The sequence below is a fragment of the Pseudonaja textilis genome, chromosome 1, assembly GCF_049901715.1.
Source record: "Pseudonaja textilis isolate UNSWEBS1 chromosome 1, rPseTex1.2, whole genome shotgun sequence".
Taxonomy (NCBI): Eukaryota; Metazoa; Chordata; class Lepidosauria; order Squamata; family Elapidae; genus Pseudonaja; species Pseudonaja textilis.
In genome coordinates this window covers 196,415,756-196,423,285 of record NC_141990.1, presented here as the reverse complement: position 1 = coordinate 196,423,285, position 7,530 = coordinate 196,415,756, and the positions used below count along the sequence as shown (strand labels likewise).

The following is a 7,530-nucleotide window of genomic DNA, read 5'->3' as shown; positions in this document are numbered from 1 at the left end:
ATGTGACTGGGTGGACATCACTTGGTGGTCATGTTATTGGCTGGGCGTGGCCAACTCAATATCACTCACCTCGAGGCAAGCATCTCCTCGCCTGGCCTCTCATGACTCTGGGGATGCTGAGACAGTCGTAAGTGTGAAAAATAGTCATAAGTCACTTTTTTCAGTGCCATTGTAACTTTGAATGGTCGCTCCACACAAGCAAAGTGCCAGCAAAGGAGGGGAAAAAAACTCCAGAGAAGTTCCAGACACAGGAAGTCTAGTCCTGCCAAGAATGTAATAAGGGTTAACGGAGAGGCAGTTTCTGTAAGCAACACCAGAATGTTTCCTTCCTGCCTTCCTTACAGGATTAGGCCAGTAATTTCTTCTAACAAACGGTTCTCCGAACTGCTTAGAATGTTAACAACCGGTTCTAGCGAATAGGTGCAAACTGGTAGAATCTCACCCCTGGTTTCAGCCCAAATCACCTGAAATCATCTGTCTTAAGTATCTTGAGAATCTTGGCTCAGAAAAAAGAAGTTTTTGGTCAATGGTGTCTTTCAAAATTGTCTACCACCGGTTCGGTGGGTGTGGCTTGGTGGGCACATGCACTTTGCATGCACATGCGTGCCAAATGTGCACTTTGCGCAGGCGCAGAGGCGTTCCAACTCACCTCCTTCAAGCCTGCACTCTCCCGGTCACTTCAGCAGCTGCCGCGCAACACTCTGCTGTGCCATGCAAAGCAGCTGCGCTTCAAAAGCGGGGAATAAAGCAGGGAATAACGGTGAGCATGGGATCCCAGGTGGGTAGGTGGGCCCAACAGTAGACAGGTGGAGAGAACTGATGTGTTCATTGGTGCTACCAGCTCAACAGAACTGGGCCGAACCTGTAAAATACCACCAGTGTTCTTGATGCAAGGCTAAGCCAGAGATGGCTAATAATTGTATCCTATTCTCTAATACTCGGGTCTGTTGTAAAACTATCCACACCAACCAAGTGCTCTACTATCAAAATAACAACCCTAACCTCCCACAAGAGAAGCTATATATTTAGATGAGCACAAACAGATTTCAGTAACCCTGAATATCAGAAAAAGGAAATACAGCATCTATACAATATCCTCCAACAAAATGGATAACTCAACCTACCACAGCATGACCAACACAACTGGTGAAAAGGATACACTGACATAGATCAAAAAGAACTCAGAAACTACCAATTGGCTATAACAACTACATGGTATCACCATAGCACACAATCAGCTAAAGCCCTCCAAAACATCCTAAGTAAAAAAAAAAAAAACAACAGCAGCCCAGAGTCATCTACAACATGCAGTGTAAAGACTGCAACAGCCACTATGTAGAATTGACAGAAAAAGACTAGAAGAGGGCATCCATAAACACCAACTAGCAGAAGACATGATGACACCTCCTTAATTTCACACACATGGACAGACTAAAACATAATTTCAACTGGGAAACTCTGAGTTCAAGCCAAGTTCAGAAATGCTAGAGAATTCCTGGGTTCTAACATTCAGACAACAGGCACATTAGCAATATGTACATACAACTCAAATGAAACAATCAAAAGCCCAAAAGGAAACAAAAGGCCAAAATATCTCCTCACTAGCAAACAACACTTACATGAGCAGAGAAATACACCAAGTTTAACAGTAGACCAAAAATCAAGTACCCCAATCGAGTAGCTACTAACTCAGACGAACAAGCTAACAGTAAACAACAGCCTAATCAAGGAACCATCAAGAACATTCCTACCAACAGTGACAGGGCAAGCCACTAGTAACATAAAGATAAAAGCAAACCCCACTCACTTCTGGCACTGATAATGTTACCTAGCTTGGTAATGAAATGTCTGCAAGAAAACCACCAATCTCAGACAACATCAAGAACTCCACAGTTCAACCCTGACTTACAAATATTCTCTTCTCTCAGAATCAAAGTAACTTAACCCCTGCTTGGAGTCACCCCTTCAAGGCAGGCCACAAGAAATACTGAAGCCAACTCCATTGATATAGGCTATAATAGAAGAATCTTGAGAACCTGAAGGCGTTTTTCTTTCTCTCCCTCTTATACTACAGAAAGTCAAAGAGGAATGACTTTGTATCTCTTTCTCATACTGCCTTGTTTTCTCACACTGAATTCATTTGTTGTTAATCATCAGAGGTCACGTTTCCATGTCTCCAAATTCATCTCTGTGTTACTGTACATTTGGTGAGAAAGTTGGTGTCACCGATTTGGGATCTCACACCCTTGGTGAGGCTTGATATTTTCTAGATACGTGACAAGCAGCCTTCTTTAAACCATGGGCAGTGTATGAAAGACCTTGTGCCCCACTAACTGGCTGATGCCACTAACAGCCAAAAAGGCAAACACAAATCAAAAATATTCTTTCTTAGGTAGGAGAGTCAGATCCAGATTGTGATTACAGAACTTGAAGATATTATAGTTATCAAGGACTATTAGGATCCAAATTGTTAGGAAGATCCAGAATCAGTATGCAGATCAACTGGCTAATCAAATAAATATTACCTGACATTGTCAGATATTTCAAGGATACTATTATATACAGTAAATGGCAATGCAGTTTTTTAAAATCCCCAATAGGGTATCATTTGTTGGAAAGGGAAGAAATGAGGAGAAGCTTTCATCTGAAAACTAGTAACAAAGAAACTTTTCTCCTGCTATAATTGAAAAAACAAACAAACAAACCAAAACAGAAGTAAAATTAATTATTGGTGCATGAAGTAGAATTAGAATGAAAAAAAGTCTCTAATCCACACCAGTTTATGAGATTCACCTGGTAACATTGGAATAATGACATTTTTGTGAGAATAAAATGGAATGGGAATAATATATGGACAGTTTGGAAAAAATAATGTTAAACAAGGATCATATCAGCCTGTCATAGCAACAGCAAGCTATTATTTTCCTTCTGTTAAGCTTTTATAATTAGTAAATTCATTCATCAAACATTGCTAAAACATCAGAATGTGTGGTACCTTAAACATGAATAAATATGACATCAACCATCATTCCCAATGTATTGATCTCCAAACAGTAATTAGATTATCCCCCCATGATTCTCAGGCATAACCACAATGAAATATGATAGCATTTGTATACCAACTCACCCAGAAGTTACAATTTGGTGAAGAATAGCAAAAACCTTCATGTGTTTAAAGGTAATACTTTTTTTTGCCTAGAGGTTACCATGAGATTGTATTTTAGCTGCAAAAGGCACACTACTGGAAAACGTATAATCATGATTTCGAATATTGCTCTTCAGAATCTATATACATTTTTACAGTCTATTATTTTACCAGTTAAATGATCAATTCTGATTTCATTACTCAGTACTCAGCATGTTAATCATGCAATATTCATCCTGATCTTTTGCCAAAACAGTATCCTATATACAACAAGAAAATGAGGCAAAACATAGACCAGCTTACTAGATAGTTCAGATTAATTTAACAATGCCTGCTTGTGAGTCACAATGCATACGACTGTAGTACGAATCAAGAAATTTCAAGCTTGGAATCTAATTTCTGCTCCCAATCCAAATTGATAACTGTAGACTTATTATACATGTATACCGGCTACATAGGAAAAATATGAATCTTCATTGACGTACAATTATGTAAGGCATTTTGGACACCAACATAAAGTCACTGTAATTATGAAAATATGTATCACTAAGATGTAGAAGGTATGCAACTGGAAGAAAAACACTCCGTGCTTTATAAGAACTATGAAATTTCTGTACATCTGCTGCATTGAAATAATTATATTCATTATTATATATGAGGAAACTTCACAAATCAGTAGTTTAATTATAAGTTATCCTGATTATTTCTTCTATACTAACTTTTCTATGTGAACTCCCCCTTTGAGTTGATCCATAAAAACTGTTCTTGCAGACATGCGTTCTGGTACTGCAAAGGTTATTACCCCAATGAATAATGGATAGTGCATTTATTTTCCATTTGTAAGCACAATGAAGAAAGTCACAAGTAACTTGTATTTTCTTAGCATAGGGTCCCAACAAGTCTTCTTCTACCATGACATATGCAGACTGTTCATTATGATTATGACAAAAGTAAAATATTACTTTGTATATCTGTTCTTCTGCTTCTTCAGTGTCATTAGAAGAGTGGACTTACCTGCCTTACGAAGCAAACAATATGCCTTGTTTTTCTTCCGCATAGTAGTTTGAACTAAATTTAAACTGAAATAATATTTTCCCCATTGTTCTTCTCCCTGAGAAAAATAAAGTTGTCAGGGTTAGCTTTTGTTCAGTCAGTTCCTTTTGAAGCACAACAAATTTTAGACTTATCAATGGAACCCCGTACCTCTTTAATTATTTTGGAAATTTTACAATCATACAAACTGATCAACCCACTCAGCTAAAATATGATTTAAATTTTTTTTAAATGTAGGAAGAAAAACAAAGGCAATTTCAAAAGCTTTGGATTCTTTCTACCTTGTTGGCTTCATTCACACAATCAACTTTCCACAGCCTCCGGTGAAACCAGTAGGGAATACCTGTTTGTAACCTCCAACTGCTAGTATTTTTTCAACTGACAAATACCCTTCAAAGAAAGATGGTTAATATTTATCAAACTAAATGAGAGAAGAAAAAGACTTTTATTTCTTTATTACCAGAGTACTCCTTACTAATTTTCTTTATAATGCAAACTGGAAGCTTAGTCCTCCATAAAGAGAACTTTTATTTTAGTTAGACAACATACAATAAAATCTCAGTTTAATGGAGCATTCAGATGAGAAAGGTTCTCTGTTAAATCTGAATGTACGTCATTTACTTAAATTTACTTCATTTGCATAACTACATCAGGTGTCTTCACTGAATTCAGTTATAATGGAAAAATGAGCTTAAATGTTGTCCATTAAGCTGCAAATCCATGGAATCAAAATGTTACTGTAAAACAGGTTTGACTACTGTACATACACCATGCCACTCTGTTATATGACAGGGGCATCTGAATGGATGGTTACAGAGGTGGGATTCAGCAGGTTCTGACAAGTTCTGGAGAACCAGTAGTGGAATTTTTTTTTCCCCCTTTGGGAGTGTAAGAAGAATTTAAGTCTTAGACAAGCATGATCAGCTTTCCACAGGGCATGAGGATGACACCACTGTCATTTCCACAAATGTCGTAACACCAAAATGTGCACATATTCCACACTCCCGAAAACAGCAAAGGGAGGTGTTTAGTTAAATCAGAGTTCTCTCCAGCTGTAACTCCTTTTATTATGTTTCCCCCACTTTTTCCTGCTTCAGACTTCCAGATAGAACATCGCTTAATCTTTAAAGTAATTTTTAAAAGAAACCCCAAGGAATTTGGAATAAACGAGATTCTTGATGAATAAGTCGAGGGCATATTACAAAACCTGGCTTCACACCAGGTTTTGTTATATGGCCAGGGAAAGGAAGGAAGAAACAATGATCTGATTTTAAGGATTTTTCCATAGGTCCAGTAACTGCGAGGACATAGAATTCTCCCAGGAACCTCTGTAAAAAAATAACAACCCCACATTCCATACAATCACAAATGCTTACAAAATAGCTAATGCTGCCCTATTAAAAGATAGCACAGCATGGAGGATACTGAATTATGACTTTTTTTTTCACTCTGTCATTTAATCGCTTGACCTTCCAACTCTCTGAGGGTCAAAGGAAAGGTGGAAAAATAGGAGTATTTTACCATACATGATTCTCCAAAGTTCTCTGCGGTTTTCATTAGCGAGTCAAATAATTGTGCGGTTTTCCGCTCAAGGAGATACGGGATTTCCCTCAACCCCCCTGCAAAACCAGCACAGATCCCTTTGTGCAAAAAAAAGAGCTTGTTTTTAGATAAAGAGTCTGCTTTTTTGATTCAAATGCTTCTGTTCTGGATTTTTGTGCAGAAACACACATAAAAATAGTTTTGTGTTTCAGGTTTTTTTTTTTTCTTCCATGAATGCTACAGTGATCTAGGCAACGTTAAAAGAGGAGCTGCTCTCTCGAAATGCTGACTGGGTTCTTGCCCGGCAGGCCGGCTATTCATTTTCTTCTTCTTACTTCATCTTTCCAATTTATGCGTAGGAAAGTGATTATATCTGCAGCTGAAACTGGTATGTGCTGCTTTTCCATTGGGTGATATCGGCATTCAGCATGGTCCGTTCGGTGAAGGTGACATGTCCTTCCCCGTTGACGAGAATGACTGTGTTAGCTCTGGTTCCATAACCTGGACATCGGACGCACAGAGCTGCATACTTGTTTAGGAACGGAAGGACGTAATCCTTTCCCTGGTCCTCCATTGCAGGGTCTGGAAGCTGAGGGTCCTGGTTATTCAACAGTTTAATCAGTTCCTGGACCAGGGCTTCTTTCTGGAGGTTCTGGTTGTGCTTGATGACATCTGAAAAAAGCCGCTTTCCATACTGAAGTTTCTTCCAAGGCGTATCCAGCAAAGAGTTGCTCAAGCCGTATACCCCGGGATTTAGGAAGAGAGGTTCTGGGTCTCCTTTGTTTCCATAATAGTAAATTACATCTCTGTTATTGGTGCTTAAGTCTGCTGCTATCAAATTAAAGCCATTGTAAAGGTGTCCTTCCAAGGCCACTTTCTTCAAGTAAGAGTAACGGTCCATTTCTGAGGTCAAGAAATTGGTCACCAGGGCACCTCTTCCTTTTGCATGCTTGTTGATCTGAGGCTGCCTGTAATTGGTCAAGGTGGCCATCTTGCCTTTCTTGCTGATTCCAAGCCAGGACCCACCTTCTTTCCCTTCTTCCATATCCAAGCCACTGAGAATCTCGCTGCTATTGTCCCCCAAATCGGCAGATTGGGAGGTCCTGTGGTAATATTCAACTCTGTTAGCTGCTAGGATAAGCCTGTAGGCATTTTTGGACACAGGACGTGGGTCAAACTTAAAGAAAAGATGGGTTACGGATGGGGGGGGGGGAATTCAGCTTCCTTGCAGAGTTGGCCAGTAGAAGGTCATCCTTCCAGGTGCCTGCCTCAGTGGCTCGAGCAGCACCTTTCAACTTCCAGCAGTAGCGGACATTTTGAGTAGTTCAGAGAACCAGCAAATGCCACCTCTGACCGGAGATTTTACAGTGTCCTTCCCCTGCCCCACCCACCAAGCCACAGAACCGGTAGTAAAAAAAATTGAATCCCACCACTGGATGGCTACTGTTCTTTCTGAATTCTCCTTCAAGCGTCCTTTTTAAGGATATTCTTTAGGATCCATGAAGTCCATTAATCCATCATACTAGTCCAATTTTTATTTTAGGCCAAGTACTATCAACATGGACCTGCTCCGTGTTGTTAAAGATGAAATGTCATTAGAAAGCAACCATAAATATGTAGTTACAATTTATCACCCAAACATTTTTCTGGGGGACGGGGAGGTGACAAATACGCTTGCATTCCGCCATTTATATTAATTCCATGATGTCCTGGGTTTACTGTGTGCATTGTTCTCAGTAGGGATTTATTCCAAAAAATTCATTGTTTCACCAGCACTTAAGAAGAGAACG

At 39.3% G+C, this 7,530-nt stretch overlaps 1 pseudogene across 1 annotated transcript; it reads right to left on the bottom strand.

Annotated features, from left to right (window-relative positions):
- Positions 1 to 5,620: 5,620 nt before the first annotated feature.
- On the bottom strand, positions 5,621 to 7,001 carry LOC113434196 (transport and Golgi organization protein 2 homolog pseudogene; annotated as a pseudogene). Its single transcript, XR_015740780.1, has one exon. The product of XR_015740780.1 is annotated as a transport and Golgi organization protein 2 homolog pseudogene (transcript).
- Positions 7,002 to 7,530: the final 529 nt, after the last annotated feature.